At 40.3% G+C, this 25040-nt stretch overlaps 1 pseudogene; it reads left to right on the top strand.

Moving 5' to 3' along the window:
- The first annotated feature begins 648 nt into the window (after positions 1–648).
- Positions 649–25040, top strand: part of LOC133087331 (taurochenodeoxycholic 6 alpha-hydroxylase-like) — a 57017-nt pseudogene continuing 32625 nt past the window's right edge.

The raw sequence follows: 25040 nt of genomic DNA, 5'->3' as shown, positions 1-25040 counted from the left end.
GTCTGCGTGGTGGAAATACTGTATGATGGTAGCTACTTTGCATCTCTTCCCAGCTGAGTGTTCTGGGTCCTCTGCTGGCAGGCTTGAAATAGGACATGGTGGACATTGGCAAGCACCAGAAATCAGAGTAAGAACCAGTTGTAAAACATTTACCAGCGCACCACTGGACAGGCCACGCTCTTCAAGTCTAGTGATCATACACACCCACTACCAGCCCCCAGACACCTGTGGGGTTTGATAGCATTTCAGTGGGAAAGAAGTTCTTTTTTCAGAGCAGTTTACTAGTTCTTTGTGGCAAAGAAGAAAAACAATGACCTCAGCTTTGGCATTATTTCAAAACTTAAATTCAGACCTTCCGTGATTGAAAACCGGCACAGTTGAATTATGACACTCCATGAGAAGAAAGTGTCCTGAACGAAGGTCGGCACCAATTGATAAAGGGCTAGAAATCCAGGAACTCGCGCCTGCCTTCTCCGGCCAAGCCAGAGCTGCCCCTCCCACCGCTCCTGCTTTCTCCGGGGGAAGCGGGGATCTTGCCCGAGGGCTCAGAGATGCGGTGGGCTGGCTTTGCCCTGGAGTGAGTGGATGGATCCTTCCCCAAGAGCAGAGCTACAGAAAGCTACCCCGCAATCCGCGCAGCGCAGAGCGATGGAATCCTCCTGGCGCCAGGCGCACTGGGCAAGGCCCTTTGACCTGGAGTTGGTGTTCTGCTTGGCCCGGGGGCTGCTGCAGGCCGTCAAGCTCTACCTGCAGAGGCAGCGGCTGCTTCGAGACTTGCGCCCCTTCCCCTGGCCCCCCACCCACTGGTTCTACGGGCATCACAAGGTAGATAGAGGGAAGGGAGGGGTGAAGGAGGATGCTGGAAACTGGGCGGGCAGAGAAGTGGTTGCTTCCTTCCCTTACTCCCATCCCTCCCATCCCTCCATCCTGCACAGACCTCTCCTGCCCCGCCTGTGGCTCTAGGCATTTTCATTACTCCAGACTTGTTCTCTCACAGCCCTCCAGGGAAATGGAAACACCCTAGAGCCACTAGAAAGGAAGTTTGGGGGGCTGGGAGGGGGCTATTTAAAGACACAACACGAAAAAAGAGAGCTGTGGTGTAATTCAGGTCTCATTGCTTCACCCGTCTCTTGCATTTATGTACTGTGTTTTAAAAAGCCTTCCACATACACTGCTAAAAAATAGTCTGTTATCCTAAATAATACTTATTAAGTGCAGAAGATACACAAAATTGGACACAATAGTTGCCACCCTTAGTCCTTTCCAACCAGAGATTCTTGTGAAGTAGGGAGCAGCCCCAGCCAATCACACAAAAAATATTGACTAATTGGAATTTGTAAAGTAGAGAGAGACCCCTTACCTTTTGTTCTCTCCTGTTCTCTAAATCCACTCCCCACCCCATTCCTTGTTTTATTCATTCAACCAACTTTGAGTGGCAGTTGTGTGATAGGTGCTAAGATTACAAAGAGAAGACAGGTGCCTGCCCTCAAGGGGCCCAAGTCAGATGTATACTTAGACCACAAAGGGAAAATGAAAATACCGGGTAATGAGTGCTTTGGCAGAGGCCTAGGAACAAGGCAATCTTGGAGGGAAGTATATATCTCTACCTAGAGGAGAAAAAGTTCTATGAAAGGCTGAGCAGAATCTTAAAGGATGGGTGGGTGGGGAGGGTGTTCCCAGCAGACCTATTGTGTGATCTCTTGGCTCCCCCACTCCTAGTCCCTCTTCCCTAAAGCAACCACTTTCCCTTCTTTTATCTGTTTATTTAAATCCTTACCTGTAAGATAATACTGGGTTGGCCAAAATGTTCGTTTGGGTTTTTATATACGCTCTTACAGAAAAACCTGAATGAACTTTTTGGCCAACCCAATATTACTACTGCATTTCTTATTATTACTATTGCATTTCTTAATTTAATAATTTTAGTTATCCATCTATTAACTACCTTATGATGAGTAATCACTTACACCCATCTTTTACTGTCCCAATATAGTTATATTGTATTTTTTATTAAATAGAAAAATTATTATTTGTATTCTTTTGATTATGTAAATGTTATTTATCACTGACCTAATGGTTGATTTTGTTCCTTTTCTCATAGAGCTTTATTTTCCCTCATGGTGTTGTTAACTTCCTCCTTTTCTGATTTGCTTAGTTTTTCAATATCTATCACTATTTTTTCCCCAAATGCTTTAATAGGTCTGTCAAACACATTGCAATAATATTTCCAAATATTGGAACATATCAAACAATCTATCCATCCATATGTTTTTCTGGAGGCATTTCTCCCACAGACCTCTCCTCCTGTTCCAATCTGGACTGGTTGCTCTCTAGACCTGGTACACAGATGTTGTGCTGTCCTGTGTCATATCTCCTGTCTCTTGGACATTATGTCTTTTTTCTTCCTAATTTATTTAATCATTTTTCTGGGTGACTTCTTGAGAATGAGTGAAGGAACGCCAGGTGAATTTTTTGAGCTCCTGAATCATTGTAAATGTCTTTATTATAATTTTGAACTTGAGTGATAATTTGGTTGGGTATAGAATTACACTTTGGAAATAAATTTCTTTCATAATTTTGAAAACATGTTCCGTTGTCTTCTAGCTTTCAGGATGACTTGAAAATTTCTTATTTTTTTCCAACTTTTTTATTGTGGTCAAATACACCTAAAATTAAACTTACCATCTTAACCATTTTTAAAGTGTACAGTTCAGTGATGTTAAATACATTCATAATGTTGTGAAACTATCAACTCATCCATCTCTGAAACTCATCTTGTAAAACTGAAACTCTTTACCCATTAAGCAGTAACTCCCCACTTCTGCCTTTCCCCAACTCCTGACAACCACCATTCTATTTTCTGTCTCTATGATTTTGACTACTCTTAAGTATCTCATACAAGTGGAATCGTGTAGTATTTACCTTTCTGTGATTAGCTTATTTCACTTAGCATAATGTCCTCAAAGTTCATCCATATTGTAGCATATGTCAGAATTTCCTGCTTTTTTAAGGCTGAATAATATTCCATCGTATGTATATACCACATTTTGCTTATCCATTCACTTAATGGAGTTGGTGGACTCTTGGGTTGTTTCTACATTTTAGCTGTTGTGAACATGGGTGTACAAATATCTCTTTGAGACCTTGCTTTCAGTTCTTTTGGGTAAATACCCAGAAATGGAATTGCTGGATCATATGGTAATTCTATTTTTAATTTTTTGAGGAACCACTGTACTGTCTTCCACTGTGGCTATACCATTTTGCATTTCCACCAGAAGTGCACAGGGGTTCCAGTTTCTCAACATTCTTGCCAAAACTTGTTATTTTCTGTGCTTTTTTTTTAAAATAGCAGCCATCCTAATGGGTGTGAGGTAGTATCTCATAGTTTGATGTGCATTTCCCTAGTGATCTGTGATGCTGAGCATCTTTTCATGAGCTTATTGCCATTTGTATATCTTACTTGGAGAAATGTCTATTTAACTCTTTTGTTCAATTTTTTGAAATTAAAAAAATTTTAATTAAATTTTTTTATTGAATGAAAATTCATTATTTTTTAATAAATTTATTTATTTTATTTATTTATTTTTGGCTGCATTGGGTCCTTGTTGTTGCACACGGGCTTTCTCTAGTTGCGGCGAACAGGGACTACTCTTCATTGCTGTGTGTGGGCTTCTCTTGTTGTGGAGCACAGGCTCTAGGCACACAGGCTTCAGTAGCTGTGGCACGCGGGCTCAGTAGTTGTGGCTCGTAGGCTCTAGAGCGCAGGCTCAGTAGTTGTGGTGCACAGGCTTAGTTGCTTTGCGGCATGTGGAATCTTCCTGGACCAGGGATCGAACCCGTGTCCCCTGCATTGGCAGGCGGATTCTTAACCACTGCGCCACCAAGGAAGTCCCTGAATGAAAATTCTTTAAATTCTGTAGTGCTTTACAATTTTCAAAAGTTTCACACACGATTTCATATGATCCCCTAATAACCCTTTTTCCCCCTACCCCTATATTGCCCACCCCCCTCCCCACTGGTAACCACTAATTTCTTCTCTATATCTGTGTCTGCTTCTTTTTTGTTTTATTCACTAGTTTGTTGTATTTTTTATATTCCACATATAAGTGATATCATACAGTAGTTTTCTTTCTCTGTCTGACTTATTTCACTTAGCATAATGCCCTCCAAATCCATCCATATTGTTGCAAATGCCAAAATTTCATCTTTTATGGCTGAGAAGTATTCCACTGTGTGTATATATATATACCATAATTTCTTTATCCATTCAGCTGTTGATGGACACTTAGGTTACTTCCATACCTTGGCTATTGCAAACAATGCTGCTGTGAACATTGGAGTGCATGTATCTTTTCGAATTAGTGTTTTTGGGTTTTTTAGGATATATACTCAGGAGTGGAATTGCTGAGGCATATGATAGTTCTATTTTTGGTTCTTTGAGAAACCTTCATACTTTCCACAATGGCTGTACCAATTTACAATTCCCACCAACAGTGTACGAGGACTCCCTTTTCTCCATATCCTTGCTAACGTTTGTTATTTGTTGTCCTTTTGATGATAGCCATTCTGACAGGTATGTGGTGATATCTCATTGTGGTTTTGATTTGCATTTCCCTGATGATTAGTGATGTTGAGCATCTTTTAAAGTGCCTGATGGCATCTGCATTTCCTTTTTGGAAAAATGTCTATTCAGTCCTTTGTTCATTTTGAATCAGGTGGTTTTCTGTTGTTGAGTTTTAGGAGTTCTCTATATATTCTGGATATTGACCTCAGATGTATGATTTGCTAATATCTCCTCTCAATCTGTGGATTGTCTTTTTACTCTGTTGATACTGTCTTTTCATGTACAAAATTTTTAAATTTCATGAATTTGTCTATTTTTTCTTTTGTTGCTTGTGCCTTTGGTGTTGTATCCAAGAAATCATTGCCAAATCCTGTGTTGTGAAGCTTTTGTCCTATGTTTTCTTTTAAGAGTTTTAAAGTTTTAGGTCTTTGATCTCTTTTGGGTTATATTTTGTATTTTTGGTAAGGGTACAACTTCATTCTGTTGCATGTGAACATCCAATTTTCCCAGCACATTTGTTGAAAGTCTGCCCTTTCCCCATTTAATGGTCCTGGCACCTTTGTCATAAATCATTTAACCATATATTAAAGGGTTTATTTCTGAGCTTTCTATCCTATTCCATTTGTTTATATGTCTGTTTTTAAGCCAGAACCATACTATTTTGATTACTGTACTTTTGTAGTAAGTTTTGAAATCAGGAAAAATGAGTCATCCAGCTTTGTTCTTATTGAAGATTGTTTGGGCTATTCAAGGTCCTTTGCTATGCCACATGAGTTTTAGAATGCATTTTTCTATTTCTGCAAAAACATAATTGGGATTTTGATAGGGATTGCATTGAATCTGTAGATTGCTTTGGGTAGAATTCACATCTTAATATTAAATCTTCCAATCCATGAATACGGGATGTGTTTCCACCTATTTGTGCCTTTTAAAATTTCTTTCAGCAGTGTTTTATAATTTTCAATGAATAAGTCTTTCACTTCGTTGTTTGGAAATACATAGTCTTCCAATACTTAGAAAGGAGGAAGTTTCACTTCCTAAGTATTTTATTTATTCTTTTTGATATGCAGGCAGCAAAGCAGGCTCCAATGTCCACAAAAAAACCCTAGGTTAATAAATGCAGATGCTGATTATGGTATATATTAAGGTGGTAAGGATGAAGAGTTAGGGACAGGACATTAACAGTGAATACTACAATTTCTTTGATACGTCCCCTACCTCTCTCAATTTCTCTTTTCTCTCTTTCTGGAACTCCTATTGGTTGGATATAAACCTTCTAGATCCATTTTTAAATCTTTTCTTCTTGATTTTATCTTGCTAGAATTTCTACTAAAACATTGAAAATTTTTGACTGTCATAATTTTGATTTCCAAGAGCTCCGTCCTATTCTTCATCTATTCTTGCATCAGTTTCCTTATGATGCATTAAAAAACACCCTAAAACTTAGTGGCTTAAGACACAGCCAGCTATTTAGCTCATGATTCTGTGGGTCAGCAATTTGAGCTGGACTAGGCTCTGAGGTTCTGCTGTTATGATCCAGGCTCAGTTGACCTCAGTTTGGCTCACTGATGCATCTGCAGTCAGCTGCTGGGGCAGGTAAAGGCTGGCTGTCACCTTGGGTGCCTTCGTTCTCTTCCATCTAGTTTATTATCCTTCAGCTGGTTAGCCCAGCCTTGCTCACATGGTATCGGGGTCTTAAGAATAGCAAGAGACCAAGCTTCAATGTGCAAGTGCTTTTTAAGTCTCTGAGTCATGTTTGCTACTCTCCCAAAGCAAGACACGTGGCCGAGTCAGTGTGGGAGAACACTATCAAAGTGTATGAATACAGGGAGGCATTAACAAATCGAGGCCATTACTAGAGTCAATTTAACACATTCCTCTTTGGTATAGAATCCTGATCTTGTTTCATGAAATGCTATATCATGTCTTTTTTGAAGTATTAATAACTTTTTTCAATGTTTTTTCTGTTTGTGTATTAGTTATCTATTGCAGCTTAGCAAATTACCCCCAAGCTTAGCAACTTAACCCATGGTGATTATCTCACACAGTTTGTGAAGGTCAAGAATTTGGGAGTGGCATTGATTAGGTGGGTGAGTCTCTGTGAGAGACTCAGGGCCTCTCCTAAGGTTGCATGGGGTTGGCTGGGGCTGCAGTCATCGCAGAGCTCCACTGGAGCTGGAGAATCCACTTTCAAGCTCACTTACATTGCTGTTAACAGGCTATTGGCCAGGACGCTTCAGTTCTTCCCACATGGACCTTTCCATAGGGCTGCTCACAACTAGGGTGACCCACTCATCCCAGGTTACCTGGTTGTCTCCTGATTTTAGTTCTGAAGGTTTTACCTCCCGGAACCCCTTCAGTCAGGCAAGGTGGAAGGGTTAGTCACCCTGCTCTCAACAAGGCAGCTTGTTTCCCTCAGAGTAAGATGTGAGAGAGCAAGAGTGAGAGAGAGAGAATCTAAGATGGAAATTGCAATCATTTATAACCTCATCTTGGAATGTTTATACCATCACTTGTACTGTATACAATCAGTCACACTGACAAATCCGTGTACAGTGTGGGAGGGGACAATATAAAAAGATGGGAGGTGAGTGGAGGCTATTTTGGAGGCTGGCTACTGCAGTTTGTTTTGGTTTATGCCTTTCTTCTTGGAGGCTATCCTCAAATGTCAGATGTTCTTTGGTTGTCATTTCATTTTCTAGAGTGAGGCACTAAAGATGTTTGAAGTCTTGTGTACAGAGTGAGAACTTTCCCTGAGAGCAAACCTGTTGGAGGACCCAAACTGCCAGTATCTGCGGTTTTGTTTTTATTTTATTTTTTTCAGTTTCTTAGAGATGAATCTGCCTTTTACTTAGGAGATTGCAGATGACTTCTGGCACTCTGGGAGCAGAAAAAGGGAGTTAGGGATCTAATCATTTGTTATGCAGTCTTTCATTTAACTCCTCTATTTTTAGTCCAATGATTCATCCCTGCCCTCCACAATGCCTGATTTCTTCCAGTCTTAGAGCCTCTCTGGTTTAGTTTTTCTAGAAAATAAAACCTCTGATCTGTTGTGGGACTTAAAGGGGGTATTGCATGGGGAGAGGGTGGAGACCTGGGGTTGAACCAGCCCTTCGTTTAATCTACTTCTCCTTTAAGTTACTGCTCTCAATGTAACTTTCTTTTTAATTTAACCTGATTAACTTTTTCTAAACTTCTCATTCCTCAACTTCCACTTACTCTGTTTCTCAGTAGAGTTTGATTTTTACCTTCCAGAAACTGGAGTTGAGAAGGAGCTACCAATCAGAAGTTGGGAATACTGAAAATGGCCCAAGAGATCTGTTCTACTGGCTTTTGAGAATGATGTATTAACGTAGTGCTTCTCAAAGTATTTGTAGTGAAGAACCAGTTTTTTTCCAATCTCTTGTAGACGTTTACTTTCATTTAAAAAAAAAACAAAACAGAAATTGCAACAATGTCAAATTACTATAAAAATTTCTAAATGCTATGCTCAGTTTCCATACTTATCTCATCATGGACTGGCTTATGGACCATGCTTTGAGTAACATTGCGTAAAAGTCTTCCACTCTTATTGTGAATTTCTTTATTTCTTTTTTTAGTTTTGATGTCCATTTTTGTTTTATCAATTTTCAAGATATAGTATAGTGTGCATACAGATTTTGAATTATTATATCTTCTTGGTAGACTAATCCTTTTTATATATGAGCCATTCCTTTTTATATCTAGTAAGACTTCTTGCCTTAAATTCTGCTTTATCTGATATTAGTGTAACTACACAAACTTTTTTGTTAGTATTTAAATGATACTTTTAATCCTTTATTTTTAACCTTTTGGACTTCTTGTCTTGTGTCTTTTGTAAGCAGTATATAGGCAAGCTTTTAAAAAATATAATCTGACACGCTTTGTCTTTTACTTGAAATAATTAGGCTATTTACATGTAATATAATTACTGATATGTTATTGACTTTTTCAGAGGATAAATTTATTTGTTATTTAAAAAGAACTGAGACGATGTCTGGCACTTTGTAAGTGCTATGTGTTTGTTAAATGAAACATAAGTTCCACCACCAGACTGTGACCACTATAGGGTAAGGCACTAACCTGTCTTAATTCCATGTCTTCAGCACCTGGTACTTGTATCTTCCTTGTTCTTGTTCCCTCTGTGCTATTTGGTTTGGCTTGTCTATTACATACTCACTAGTCCATTGTTAAAGCAAATCCCATTCTTCACTGACACCATTACTATATTCTATCAGCTGGTAGATGAATTGCTTCATTGTAGTTTTCTGTAAAGCTTTTTTGAGATATAACTCACATACCACAAACTTTTACCCACTTAAAGTGTATAATTAGATAGTTTTTAGTGTAGTCACAGAGTTGTGTAATCATAACCACAATCAATTTTAGAATATTTTTATCATCTAAAAAAGCCCCACAAAACCTATACCCTTTAGCTATCAGTCCCAAAGCACCCCATCCACTCATCCCTGGGCAATCATTAATCTACTTTCCATCTTTATATATTTGCCTCTTAAGAATATTTCATATAAATGAAATTAAATAACATGGTCTTTTGCAACTTGCTTCTTTCGTTCAGTGTAATGTTTTTAAGGTTCATCCATGTTGTAACATATATCTATGCTTCATTCTTTTTTGTGGCTGAATAATATTCCATTGTATGTATGTACTACATTTTGTTTATCCATTTGTCAGTTGATGGGCATTTGAGTTGTTTCCAATTTGGGGCTATTATTTGAACATTTTTTTACATATTTTTGTGTGGGTGTATGTTTTCATTTCTCTTGGGTATATATACCTAGGATTGGAATTGCTGGGTTAAATGGTAACTCTGTGTTTAACTTTTTGAGGAGCCACCAGAGTTTTTTTCCAAAGTGACTACACCATTTTACATTCCCATCAGCAGTGTATGAAAGTTCCAATTTTTTCACATCCTCACCAACACTTGTCATTATCTGTCTTTTTTATTATAGCCATTCTAGTAGGTATGAAGTGGTCTCTCATGGTTTTGATTTGCATTTCCCTGATGACTAATGATATTGAACACCTTCTCATGTTCTTCATTGGCCATTTGTATATCTTCTTTGGAGAAATGTCTATTCAGATTATTTGTCAATTTTTAATTGGGTTATGATGTGTCTTTATTATTGAGTTGTAAGAGAGTTTTTAAAGATATATATTAGCTACAATTTTCTTACTAGATATACGATTTGCAAATATTTTCTCCCATTCTGTAGTGTCTTTTAAAGCACAAAAGTTTTTAATTTTAAAGAAATCTAATTTATCTGTTTTTTCTTTTATTGCTTGTGCTTTTGGTGTCGTAGCTAAGAAACAACTGCCAAATCCGAGACTAAGTCCTTATATTTTCTTCTAAGAGTTTTATGTTTTTAGCTCTTTTATTTAGAACTTTGATCCATATTGAGTTAATTTTTGTGTATTGTGTGAAGTAGGGGTCCAAGTTCATTCTTTTGCATGTGGATGTCCAGTTATCCGAGCACCATTTGTTGAGAAGACTATTCTTTCTCCCAGTTGAATTGTTGTGGTACCTGAGTAGGAAGATTCCAGTCTTCCTCCTGTGTTTCTCCTTTACTCTCACATTACTACCACACTCACAGCACTTCTGATGCCATATGTGTGGGGGTTTTCCCCACATCAAGCAATTCGGTGACAGTAACTGCGTGTCCTACAATTTACCTCAACTGTACTCAGTTAACATTATCTACCTGGAGATAGCATCAGATCCCACAGATTAAGATAACATCCAGGGGCTTCCCTGGTGGCGCAGTGGTTGAGAATCTGCCTGCCAATGCAGGGGACGCGGGTTCGAGCCCTGGTCTGGGAGGATCCCACATGCCGCGGAGCAACTAGGCCCGTGAGCCACAATTACTGAGCCTGCGCGTCTGGAGCCTGTGCTCCGCAACAAGAGAGGCCGCGATAGTGAGAGGCCACGATAGTGAGAGGCCCGCGCATCGCGATGAAGAGTGGCCCCCGCTTGCCGCAACTGGAGAAAGCCCTCGCACAGAAACGAAGACCCAACACAGCCAAAAATAAAAAATAATAAATAAATAATAAATAAATTAAAAAAAAAAAGAACATCCTTAAAAAAAAAAAAAGATAGCATTCAGTCCCATAAGACTACCTCCACCCCACTTCAGATGCCAACTGCAAGTCCAGGTTGTTACCTATGCTTTTGACCGATCAGCTGCAAACCTGAGGTTCCCATGACCATCTCCTCAGTTTTGATTAATTTGCTAGAACAGCTCACAGAACTCAGGAAAACAGTTTACTTACTGTTTACTGGTTTATTGTAAAAGGATATGAAAAAGGATACATATGAACATCCAGATGGAAGAGGTGCATAGGCAAGGTGTGTGGGAAGGAGCACAGAGCTTCCGTGCCCTCTCCAGGTGTGCCACTGTCCCAGCACCACCACCTGTTCATCAACCCAGAAGGTCTTTGGACCCTGTACTTTGGGGATTCTTATGAAGGCTTCATCATGTAGGCGTGAATGATCATTAATTCCATTTCTAGCCCTTCTCCTATCTCTGGATAATGGGAGGAGGGGCTGAAGATTCTAAGTTTCTAATCATGGTTTGGTCTTTCTGGTGACCATCCCCCATCCAGGAGCCCACCAAGAGTCATCTCGTTAGAACAAAAGACACTGGTATCACCCAGGAAATTCTAAGGAATTTAAGAACTCTGTCAGGAACTGGGGTCAAAGATCAAATACTGGAACAAAAGATGTTCCCAGTGCTCTTATCACTTAAGAATTACAAGGGTTTTAGGAGCTCTGTGCCAGGAACCAGGAGGAGATATATATATAATTATAATAATATGTACAATTATTTTTGTATTATCTCACAGCACTTTTGTCAAAAATCAGTTGACTGTACATATGAAGTTTTATTTCTGGATTCTCAATTCTATTCCATTGAGCTGTATGTCTATCTTTATGCCAATACCACTGTCTTAATTACTGTTGCTTTATAGTAAGTTTTGAAATCAGGAAGTGTGAGTCCTCCTACTTTGTTCTTTTTCAGGAATAAGGCTGTTCTCGATACCTCTGGTTTCCATACAAATTTTAGGATCATCTTGTCAATTTCTACAAAGAATCCAGCTGTGATTCTGATAGGAACTGTATTGAATCTGCAGATCAATTTGGGAAGTATTGCCATCTTAATATTGAGTCTTCTGATCCATGAACATGGCTGTCCTTCATTTTATTTAAGTTTTTAGAAATTTCTTTCAGCAACGCTTTGTAACTTTTGCCGTTTGAGTTTTACATTTCTTCTGTTAAATTTATTTCTGAATGTTTTATTCTTTTTGATACTGCTGTAAATGGAATGGTTTTATTTTCAGATTTTTAATTGTATTCATAGTGTTTTAAAGTCCGTATCCCTCTTGACTGTTACTAGATTATTTTTTGAATATTTTAGAGATGCCTCTATCAGAGTTTTGAAGACTAGAGGTGGCTGATATATCAAGCTGGCTAATATCCCCAACCCTGCCTATTTACCTTTTTTTTACTTTTTATGCTCCTTTTGATGATTCGTCACTTAGTCACAAGGAAAGGATGGAACTACTTCACATAGACAGTAACATTTTAGGTATTCATAAGGTTCCAGAAGGAAAATGTGTGTGTAGTGAAAATTCCCTATAAGACTAGAAATTTCATTCCTTGCTCTGTTCCAGTCATACTGGTCTTCCCACTATTCCTTAAACATGGCAAGCAAATTCCCTCAGGGCTCCCTCAGGGCTTTGGATATGCTCTTCTCTGGTTGGAATGCTCTCCATGCACTATTTTCAGGCCTTTGAACAAATGTCACTCAAACTAAAATAGGGCCTCCAGTACTCTCTATCCCTAACTTTGTTTTTATTATCTTAGCACTTATCACTCTCTGACATCATATTATATACTCTGTTACTATACACTCCTGTTGACTGAAAAAAAAATGCACAACCTAAAAGTTGAGAATTGTATTTTATTCAGTGGACCTACTGAGGACTTCAAGCCTGGGAGGTAGCCTCTCTGGTAGCTCTGAGGGACTGCTCCAAAGAGGTAAGGGAGGAGCCAAGATATGTAAGAGTTTTGCAACAAAGATCAGGTAGTTGGAACATCAAAAGATTACTGGTAATTAAAGAAAACCAGGGGAGGGCTTCCCTGGTGGTACAGTGGTTAAGAATCCACCTGCCAATGCAGGGGACATGGGTTCGAGCCCTGGTCCGGGAAGATCCCACATGCCGTGGAGCAACTGAGTCCACGAGCCACAACTACTGAAGCCCGTGCACCTAGAGCCGGTGCTCTGCAACAAAGAGAAGCTACCTCAGTGAGAAGCCCGCACACAGCAACAAAGACCCAATGCAGCCCAAAATAAATAAATAAAATAAATTAATTAAAAAAAAAAAAAGAAAACCAGGGGAATTCCCTGGCTGTCCGGTGGTTAGGACACCGAGCTTCTGCTGCAGGGGGCACGGGTTCGATCCCTGGTCAGGGAACTAAGATCCCACAAGCTGCACAGTGTGACCAAAAATAATATTAATAATAATAAAATGAAGAAAACCAGATATCTCAACTTAAGGAGTTTAGCACTTTTCTATGTATGGGAAGATGCAAGAGTCTGGGCTCATTGAAATCATTCCTTTGATATGCACTTTAACTATCTAGGGGCAGCATCCTGTTCTTTCCCATTCTGCGTTCCCTCAGGCTCACTGTTGGGGGGCAGTGGTAGTGGCTGATGGCTTGATGGCTTCAACATCCTTTGTTTGCTGATATGGCAGGCAACATTTTTCATCCACACTCCCCTTCTCCCCACTAGAATATAGGATCTGTGAGAGGAGAGTCTTTGTTCACCACTCTAAACCTAGTGTTTGCCTCATAGTAGGTGTTCAATAACTACTTTGTTGCTGGAGAGGATGTGCAGAAAAGGGAACCCTCGCACACGGTTGGTGGGAATGTAAGTTGGTGCAGGCACTATGGAAAACAGTACGGGGGTTCCTCAAAAAACTAAAAATAGAATTATCATATGATCCAGCAATCCCACTCCTGGGCATATATCCAGACAAAACTATAAGCCAAAAAGATAATGCATGCCTATGTTCATAGCAGCACTATTCACAATAGCCAAGAAACAGCCTAGATGTCCAGCAACAGATGAATGGATAAAGAAGATGTGATACCTATATACAATGGAATAGTACTCAGCCATAAAAAAGAATGAAATAATGCCTTTGCAGCAACATGGATACAACTAGAGATTATCATACAAAGTGAAGTAAGTCAGAAAGAGAAAGACAAATACCATATGGTATCACTTACATGTGGAATCTAAAATATGACACAAATGAACCTATTTACAAAACAGAAACAGACTCACAGACATAGAGAACAGACTTGTGGTTGCCAAGGAGGAGTGGGGGTGGGGGAGGGATGGACTGGGAGTTTCGGGTTAGCAGATGCAAGCTATTATATGTAGAATGGATAAACAAGGTCCTACTCTATAGCACAGGGAACTATGTTCAATATCCTGAGAAACCATAATGGAAAAGAAAGTATATATGTATAACTGAATCACTTTGCTGTACAGCAGAAATTAACACAGCATTGTAAATCAACTATACTTCAATAAAAAGACTACTTTGTTGAATGCTCACATATATTAGATGCTAAATAAATTCATTCATTCAAAGATTTATTGACTACAAAGAATAGACCAGGTAGACTGACATTTATTCAGTAGGCCAGTGTATCCCAGCCAGTGTGGGGGACCTAGTGTGTGTTTATGCAGGGTGTGTGTGTGTGTGTGTGTGTGTGTGTGTGTGTGTATGCTTGTATGTAATTCAGGGAAAGTCTGTGTAGAGAAGTAGCACTTGGGCTCCATAGTTCAACCCAGGTTTGAATCCTTACTACTAGCTGCTGGCTACATAATCTGGGAGAGATTACTTAACCTCTCTAAGGTTCAATTTTCTCATTTGTAAAATGGAGATTGCAATCCTATCTGCTTCATAGGGTTCCTGATGTAAAGATTAAATAATATAAAGCATGGAAAGCACTTGGCAGTGTGAGTAAAAAAATGTGGCCCACCATGTCAGCAAACAAAGGATGTTAGAGCCATCAAGCCACTACAGCCACCCCGGTTAGCCCTGAAGGAACCCAGGATGGAGACAAATGGGCTGCCAGCTGCCAAGTCCTCAACAGCTGCAACCACCCCCAGTGGGATTCAGGATGGAGAAAATCAGGATACTGTTCCCAGACAGCTGAGGTGCATACCAAATGAATGATCTCAATGAACCGAGACTCTTGCATCTTCTGATACATAGAAAAGTGCCAAATTCCTTAACTTGAGATCTGGTGTTCTTTAATTAACAGTAATCTTTTGAAGTTTCAACTACCTGATCTTTCTTACAAAAACTCCTACATATCCTGGTTCCTCCCTTACCTCTTGGGAGCAGTTTCTCAGAGCTATCTGAGAGGCTGTGTTCTGGGCTTAAGTCCTCAGTTTTGTCTGCCAGCTAAAACGTAATTCTCAACTTTTAGGTTGTGCATTTTTTTTCGGTCAACAGCAGCACCTAGCTCATCGTAGTGCTTGGTAAATGTTAGCTATTACTACTTCTCAGGGGCTAAGCATTTTTCGAATGTTTCTGGACAGTGTTTCCTAAATATGTGTGATACTTATTTTCAAATGTATTTATATTTGTGGATGAAGAAATATAAATTCATCTATTACAAGATTCACGATAGCTTTCTATCCTTTTTGTCCAGGCAAGAGTTACTAAAAGTATAACCAAATGCTTATGGCTAAGGGCGTCTATGACAATTTCAAACCTAAAGAAATACTCCTCATATTAAGTTACACTTTCCATGAGGGCAAAGACCTCGCCTGTCTTATATTTCTCTGCATCTCTATTCGCCTGGCACATATAATAGGCACTTAATAAATACTCATCTGTTTATTGTTTGCAAATGAATAAATATTTATGTTGTTGGAAAACACCATTTGCACTGTTGGTGGGCCCTGGTCACTGGCTTGATTGTGGGAATGTTAGCAAAACAGAGTGTGCAGCATTTCAGGAACTAGATTTCAAGAGTCTCAATGTTTTAGGGGCCCTAAACTATCCAGGGAACACTTCATGGGTTAGAGCTGCTAGCTGGTAACAGAGGAAATTAGGAACTGAAGTTTTCCACCTTTTCTGAGGGAAAGAACAAACAATCACATGGCAAATTCTGTGATTGGTCACACAAGGAAGAACTTGCCAGCTTTAAGATTTCTTTGCAAGTCAGGCCCCCCACAATTGTGCTCAAATGCATAGCTAGGCACAACCAGACACACACACACAGGTGCCCCTCCACCCTCCCACTTTATACAACAAGCAGATGTAAATGGATCTTACTGTCAGTGATTTAGAAGTGATCTGGGGTGGGGGGGGTGCGTCAGCTTGAAACGGGATCTTAGTTCCCCAACCAGGGATCGAACCCAGGTCACGTTGGTTAGAGCGCCGAATCCTTAACCAGTAGACTGCGAGGGCCAGCAGGCTTGAAATGGGACCTTGGTCCTTGTCTTCTTTGAAGAAAGAATTCAGCAAAGAGATGAAAATAGTAAAGTGGGTAAAGCATTTATTAGAAGCAGAGTACATGTGAAAAGGACACATGGGTGGGCTCAGAGAGAGAGCTGTGCTTTGGGGGTGGCTTAAATTGCTTATATGGGGGCAGTTTTCCAGGTTCCCTCTGGCCAATCATCTTGCTCATTGCTCATATCTGGTCTGACTCAGTGCCCTACCCCATGTGCACACACATCTTTTAGCCAAGATGGATTCCAGCGCAAGAGTCTCTGGGAGGTTGGCAGGACATATTATGGGTTGGTGCCCCCTCCCTTCCCTGACCCTTGAGGATCTTTTCTGCACATGTGTGGTCTGGGAAGTCTCCTTGATTCCAAAAAATGTGGTCATCTTATTTTTTTACTCTAGCAGAACTCAGCTCCTCTCTCCTCCTGTCTTTCCTTTGAAATGTCAGCAGGAGACAAGCTCCAACTGCTCAGCCTGAGGCCCATCTACCTCCTGCTCAGAAGGAGCCATAGTAATCTGCTTATCAAGGCAAAAAGTTCATCTCTGATGGCAGTGTTTGTACGCTAATTTATAAATGTTGGCAGCTCAGAGTTTTGTTTTTTGAGTTTGCTTCCAGCTTTACACACCTGTGAAAAAGAGCCTTCTGCTGTTATAATGGAAAAGAATTAGGTTTTTTTTGTAGATGGAATTGGCAGGTTTTTAGAGAAGCACTGACTATTAAGTCATGAGAAAGAATCAGTCATCAGTAATTACAGAGAGGGAATGGTGAGCTGGATGGTGGGTCATGTTCAGTCTACTAACATTTTTTCCTTCCCACGTAAAAACATTGTTTTCAGCTTCCAGACTCCACTCCTAACCTATGTGACATTGGCAGGTGAGGCAGAGTGTGTGACTCTCCTAACTTCCCCTTCTCACTTGGAAAAGCAGCTCACAGTATATGTCATTCAACAGTGATGTGGTCTGGGGATACAACATATATTTCTATTGAAAAGATGAATACACTAACCTTGTTTAGAAAATTATACCCCAGGCTTGGAAATCCCAAGGAATGTGTGTTCACTCACTTCCAGAAAAAGGATCAAGGCCCTCTACCTATGGGACCTCATCCAGGCCTTGAGCTCAACTTGCGGCTGTAAACGGGATGAGTCCAGACTGGCTGGCTTCTCTAATTTCTTTCACTATTTTCACTGCAGATATTTCAGAATGGTAAAATGGAGAAGCTTGAGGAGATTATAGAAAAATACCCTTGTGCCTTTCCTCACTGGGTTGGACCCTTTCAGGCATTTTTCTATATCTATGACCCAGACTATGCAAAGACATTTCTGAGCAGAATGGGTAAGAAAAGGGATGAATCTCAGGATCCTAATCCTCCTAGGAGTGACATGCACAACCCACAAGCAGGATTCTGAAGGAATTCTGAAGCAAAGATTGGTACTGGCCCTTTAAGAGACACTGGGGGAAGTGTGGAGAGGTTTCCCACCAATCCTGAAGGGGATTCCCACATTCCCCAGTCCCTTGTCTAGTTCAGACTCCCGTGGGCCCTTTTAGGTCAGTGTATCTTAAAGCCTGTCTGGCACCACCAGATCTCCAGGGCCTTCCTTTGCCTCTCTTGGTTTTGTGACTTCAGCATCAGCAATACTCCCCACGTCCATCTCCTTTCTTGAACATAAAGTCTCCTTATTCTCCTGAAGGAGAATTCAGAAGTAGTGCTGCCTCTGCTGGTTCAGTATGTAAACCTGAATGTAGATCATCCATTTGCCAGTCTATAAACTCTTGATTGTGGTCTAAAATGTTTTTGTTTTCTGCATGTTTCTCAGCTGTGTTCCCCTTTGGGGCATGAGGCATCTAACCTTCCCATGAGTCCTTTCTCAATGCTTCCAGGGTAGATTATCTCATACCACAAAATTTAAATGTCCAGTTTTTGCTCCCTCAACTTTGTAAAACTAAGATCTGATATGCTCACCTTTCTTCTTAGTGCTATTACCTCCGTTACACTTAGTAAAACCTGATAAAAGAAAGCAGCCTTTCCTTGAAAGCCTCCATGTCTCCCAGTCCCCCAGCTCTGATTCGTCTCATGTTCACCTTGTAAAGGACACGAGCTATAAAACACCCTCATGTTAGAGATCACGAGAACCCTGAGAGGGTTCTCACTCTCTGGGGTCTGCTGGTCCCTGCTCTAATAGTTAATTTGCTTTCCAAAAAGGATGTGATATATTGTCCCAACTCCTGTTCTGGACACTTTGCAATCTCTGTTTCTGTTGGGAGAAGTGGAAACAAGGAAAGAATCTGGGTTTGTGTACCTGTCTGCCTTCTGGGGCTGCTGTTGTCAGCTTTGTGAACCAAGATTTGTATGTTTCCCCAGGCAGCCAAGGCTATAAGGAATGAGCCCTGGGCTCCCTTTTGCTCACTATTTATGGTTAGTGCAGGCAAATGAAGAGAACCTTCACCAACTTTGGTAATTTTCCTCTAATGTTGTCTTTCGTTTCCTCTGCTTGACTCTGCAGATCCCAAGTCCAAGTTCCTGTATGAGTTCATGGTTCCATGCCTTGGTATGTATGTGCAAATGAAGGGGGTGACTGACCCACTCTCTCTCTAAGTCCCCTTTCTATAGTACAGCATGCCAAGAAAACTCAAAATTTCTTCTTTCTCTCTCTAGTTGAGGTGTGCGGACTCAGTAGTTGTGGTACGCAGGCTTAGTTGCCCTGTGGCATTTGGGATCTTTGCTCCCCAACCAGGGATGGAACCCGAGTCCCCTGCATTGGAAGGTGGATTCTTTACCACTGGACCACCAGAGAAGTCCCAACAATACTGTATTGTGCACTTAAAAACTTAAGTGGGTAGATTTCAAGTTAAGTATTCTTACCACAATTTAAAAAAATAAAAGAAGCTTGGTCCAAAAATAAATCATTTTAACAAAACATAAACATAAAAGTTAAAATCAATTAAGCTTTTAAAATTCTTATTTTATTTTATTTTTTAACATATTTATTGGAGTATAATTGCTTTACAATGGTGTGTTAGTTTCTGCTTTCTAACAAAGTGAATCAACTATACATATACATATATCCCCATATCCCCTCCCTCTTGCGTCTCCCTCCCACCCTCCCTATCCCACCCCTCTAGGTGGTCACAAAGCACCAAGCTGATCTCCTTGTGCTATGCGGCTGCTTCCCACTAGCTATCTATTCTACATTTGGTAGTGTATATATGCCCATGCCACTCTCTCACTTTATCCCAGCTTACCCTTCCCCCTCCCCATGTCCTCAAATCCATTCTCTACGTCTGCATCGTTATTCCTGTCCTGCCCCTAGGTTCTTCAGAGTGAAGTAAGTCAGAAAGAGAAAAAGAAATACCGTATGCTAACACATATATGTGGAATCAATTAAGCTTTTTAAGCAGTTCAACATCACTTTTCATGAACACCATAATAGAGAATATTTATCACGCAGTTAATTAATCCTTCCTCAGCTCCACCACTAAGTAGCAGTATGACTTTGGGCAAGTGACTGCTTTGTCTCAGTGTCATCTGTAAAATGGAGATAAAAAAGAACCTATCTCATAGGTTTGTGGTGATGATTAAATATGTTAATATATGTAAAGCACTTAGGACAGTGCCTGGAACTGAATAAATGTTAAATATAAAATATATTTGCCCCAGGAAACTTGCAAGACACACCTACACATGCATACATATAGACACACACAAACATAGATATTATAAGGAGGACACTCAGATAAGCAGATTAGAAATTATTTAAGACACAAATGGACGTTATGTATAACAGTAGTTCTCAAACTTGTTCTTATCATGGCCCACACAGAAAATGTTAATATTTTTATGGCTCATTGGAGGAAACAAGAGTGGATTTGGGGGCATCTACACAGAACTTAGTGAAAAAAACTCTTCACATTTTCTTTCTATTAGATAATTATGATGAAAAAACAAAATGCAGAATATTAGGGGGAAATTAAATGTTAAATTTGTTAAAAATAAAAACTTCTCAAATTAAAAAATTTTTATTAGTCAAATTTATCAATATTTTTACTGCATCTAGATTTTGAGTGATAGTCAGAAGCCTTTCCCTATTCCAGAATATCTCAACTGTGGCATTGATGACATTTTGGGTGGGATAAGTCTTTGTTATCCAGGCAGTGAGGAGCTGTCCTGTGCATTGTAGGATGTTTAGCTGCATCCCTAACGTCTACCCACTTGATGAGAGTAGGACTCTGACAGTTGTGGCAACCAAAATATCTTCAGACATTGCTGAATGTCCCCTGGGGTCAAAATTGTCCCTGGTTGAGAACCACTGCCCTGTAACCAAATTGTAAAGATATTCATTCATGTTTTCTTCTAGTGCTTGCATGGTTTTGTTCTTCTTGGATTTAGATCTCTGATCCATTTAAAGTTTATTCTTATGTATGATATGAGGAGTTGCTCTAATATATCTGAATGGTTATCCAGTTGTCCCATCACCATTTATTAAAAAGTTCCATCTTTTCCAGTGATTTGAGATAACCACTTTTATCATATTCTAAATTGGCATATGTACTTGGACCTATTTCTTGACTTTCTTTTCTATTCCATTCATCTCTCTATTTGTGTGCTAGAATCACACTGACTCACTTAAAGAGACTTTGTAGTATGTTCTTTTAATTAATAAAGTATTTTTCAGAGGGTTTTAGTTTTACAGAAAAATTGAGCAGAAAGCACAGAGTTCCCATATATTGATACTTCTTCACCCCCCCATATACACACTTTCCCTTATTATTAACATCTTGCATTAGTATGGTACATTTCTTGTAATTGGTGAGCCATTATTATTAACCAAAGTCTATAATTTAGGGTTCACTCTCTATGTTGTACACTCCATGGGTTTTGACAAATATATAATGATATGTTTCCACCATTACAGTATCACACAGCATAGTTTCACTGCCCTAAAAACTCCCCTGTGCTCCAGCCACTTATCCCTCCTTTCTTTGCCCTGAACCCCTGGCAACCACTAATTTTTTTTTACTGTCTCTATAGTTTTGCTTTTTCCGTGTCATTAGTTGGAATCATACTGTATGTAGCCTTTTTAGATTGGTTTCTTTCACTTAGCAATATGCATTTAAACTTCCTCCGTGTATTTTCATGGCTTGATAGCTCATTTATTTTTATTGTTAAATTATATTTATTGTATGGGTGTACCACAGTTTGTTTACCCATTCAACTATTGAAGGATGTCTTAGTTGCTTTCAAAAAACAAAGTTTTGGCAATTTTGAATAAAGCTGCTATAAACATTTGTGTGCAGGTTTTTGTGTGAACTTAAGTTTTCAGCTCCTTTGGATAAATACCAAGGAGGATGATTGGAGATTGTATGGTAAGAATAAGTTTACTCTTGTAAGAATCCACCAAATTGTCCTCCAAAATGGCTGTACCATTTTTCATTAACACCAGCAATGAATGAGAGTTTCTGTTGCTCCACATCCTTGCCAACATTCGGTGTTGTCACTCTTCTGGATTTTGACCATTCTAGTAGATGTGTAGTGGTACCTTGTTATTTTTATTTATTTATTTATTTTATTTTTATTTTTTTTGTTTTGCACTTGGTGGGATTTTATTTTATTTTATTTTATTTTTTTAACGTCTTTATTGGAGTATAATTGCTTTACAATGGTGTGTTAGTTTCTGCTTTATAACAAAGTGAATCAGTCTACATATACATATGTTCCCATATCTCTTCCCTCTTGCATCTCCCTCCCTCCCACCCTCCCTATCCCACCCCTCTAGATGGTCACAAAGCACCAAACTGATCTCCCTGTGCTATGCGGCTGCTTCCCACTAGCTATCTATTTTACATTTGGTAGTATATACGTCCATACCACTCTCTCACTTTGTCCCAGCTTACCCTTCCCCCTCCCCATATCCTCAAGTCCATTCTCTAGTAGGTCTGCATCTTTATTCCCGTCTTGCCCCTAGGTTCTTCATGACCTTTTTTTTTTTTTTTTGATTCCATATATATGTGTTAGCATACGGTATTTGTTTTTCTCTTTCTGACTTACTTCACTCTGTATGACAGTCTCTAGGTCCATCCACCTCACTACAAATAACTCAATGTCATTTCTTCTTATGGCTGAGTAATATTCGGTTGTATATATGTGCCACACCTTCTTTATCCATTCATCTGTTGATGGACACTTAGGCTGCTTCCATGTCCTGGCTATTGTAAATAGAGCTGCAGTGAACATTTTGGTACATGACTCTTTTTGAATTATGGTTTTCTCAGGGTATATGCCCAGTAGTGGGATTCCTGGGCCGTATGGTAGTTCTATTTTTAGTTTTTTAAGGAACCTCCATACTGTTCTCCATAGTGGCTGTATCAATTTACATTCCCACCAACAGTGCAAGAGTGTTCCCTTTTCTCCACACCCTCTCCAGCATTTATTGTTTCTAGATTTTTTGATGATGGCCATTCTGACCGGTGTGAGATGATATCTCATTGTAGTTTTGATTTGCATTTCTCTAATGATTAATGATGTTGAGCATTCTTTCATGTGTTTGTTGGCAATCCGTATATCTTCTTTGGAGAAATGTCTATTTAGGTCTTCTTCCCAGTTTTGGATTGGGTTGTTGGTTTTTTTGATATTGAACTGCATGAGCTGCTTGTAAATTTTGGAGATTAATCCTTTGTCAGTTGCTTCATTTGCAAATATTTTCTCCCATTCTGAGGGTTGTCTTTTGGTCTTGTTTATGGTTTCCTTTGCTGTGCAAAAGCTTTTAAGTTTCATTAGGTCCCATTTGTTTATTTTTGGTTTTATTTCCATTTCTCTAGGAGGTGGGTCAAAAAGGATCTTGCTGTGATTTATGTCATAGAGTGTTCTGCCTATGTTTTCCTCTAAGAGTTTGATAGTGTCTGGCCCTACATTTAGGTCTTTAATCCATTTTGAGCTTATTTTTGTGTATGGTGTTAAGGAGTGTTCTAATTTCATACTTTTACATGCACCTGTCCAGTTTTCCCAGCACCACTTATTGAAGAGGCTGTCTTTTCTCCACTGTATATTCTTGCCTCCTTTATCAAAGATAAGGTGACCATATGTGCGTGGGTTTATCTCTGGGCTTTCTATCCTGTTCCATGTGAGGTGGATGGACCTAGAGTCTGTCATACAGAGTGAAGTAAGTCAGAAAGAGAAAAAGAAATACCGTATGCTAACATATATATATGGAATCTAAGAAAAAAAAAAAAGGTCATGAAGAACCTAGGGGCAAGACGGGAATAAAAATGCAGACTTACTAGAGAATGGACTTGAGGATATGGGGAGGGGGAAGGGTAAGCTGTCACAAAGTGAGAGAGTAGCATGGACATATATGCACTACCAAACGTAAAATAGATAGCTAGTGGGAAGCAGCCGCATAGCACAGGGAGATCAGTTTGGTGCTTTGTGACCATCTAGAGGGGTGGGATAGGGAGGGTGGGAGGGAGACGCAAGAGGGAGAAGATATGGGGATATATGTATATGTATAGCTGATTCACTTTGTTATAAAGCAGAAACTAACACACCATTGTAAAGCAATTATACTCCAATAAAGATGTAAAAAAAAAAAAAATACTGTGACTCTCTCTTCTCATCCCCTCAATTGGGAGATGGCACACAAGCAAAAAATAATGCTCAATTTCTTATTAATAATAATAAGATAATATTATTGATAATAATGCTCAATTTCTTTCTAATCTTAAAGTTTTTCTGTAAAGGATAATATGCCCAACAGAATTAGCTGTAAATAATATTAAGTGTCATGTTTTTATTCTTTACCTTTTGTGAATCATTGATCTTTTTACAAATCTGAAGAAAATAGTGAATCTTCTCCAGAAATATGTACATACTCCAAGCACCAACAGAAGAGTTTGTCTATGATCTCATGACACCTGTGAACTCCCTGAGCCCGTTTCTGGACCCAAGTGAGAGCCCTTCCTCTGCCCTAATATCCTGGAGAACCTTAGCAGATGGCTGTGTCTAGTAATGAAGGTACCCATTAGTTCAAGAGGCAAGTCATTTCATCCTTAGGCAGCTATCACTGACAATCTGGCCTCTGGTCAATTTCTCTTGATTAACGAGGACAGGAACCCTGGTTGGTAACACAGCCAGAGCCCATCCTGTGCTGAGCAGGAAAGCCTTACAAACTTGGCCCAGCACAAGGGCCTCGGGAACCTAATTCTTCACCCCAAATGAGATTTGAGAAGAGCCCAGCCTGGCCATGTCACCAGCCCCCACAGCCCTTCCTCACATGCAGGACCTGCAGGCTCCTCAGAGGCCCGAGCGGGCGGCTGTGCAGGAGGGTCTGGGAGGACCAGCTGGGCACAAGGCTTGGCTGCTGGGGGAGGATGTCAGACCCGAAGCAGAGGAGCAGCCCATGCACCTCCCCCACAGGACAGCCCCTTGCAGTCCCTGGCATGTCTGCCCAGCCCCTGATCAAGGACGGGCTTCTTCAACCCTGTCACTCCTGGAGACCTCGCGGGGACCGGTCCTCCTGACCCTGGGCCCTGACCAGCGCCAGGCCCCTTGCCCTCCTCCGCCAGCCTCTCTGAACCAGCCCTGCTCTCTTGCTGCTTCTGCACACAGGTCCTCCTCCCGTCCCACCCCTGCCCTTCCTAACCCAGGGCCCCGGATGCCAGAGGAGACCCCCCTGCAGCCCTGTGCTGTGCTGTGATGCCGCCATGTGCCTCCTGAAGGGGACATCTCTCCCAGCCACTGCCTGCAACCGGGACCTTCGGCCCAGTCCCCTCCCCGTTCCTAGGTCACAGGGCTAGTTCACTCTGCTCCAAGAAGGGGCCAGGAGGACACTCTGTGCCTGACCGGGGGCGGGGCAGGAGAGTTAGCTGGGAGCGTCCTGGACAGGAAGCTTGGCAGGTCCCCTGG

The sequence above is a fragment of the Eubalaena glacialis genome, chromosome 3, assembly GCF_028564815.1.
Source record: "Eubalaena glacialis isolate mEubGla1 chromosome 3, mEubGla1.1.hap2.+ XY, whole genome shotgun sequence".
Lineage (NCBI taxonomy): Eukaryota > Metazoa > Chordata > Mammalia > Artiodactyla > Balaenidae > Eubalaena > Eubalaena glacialis.
This window is presented reverse-complemented; position numbering and strand designations above follow the sequence as displayed.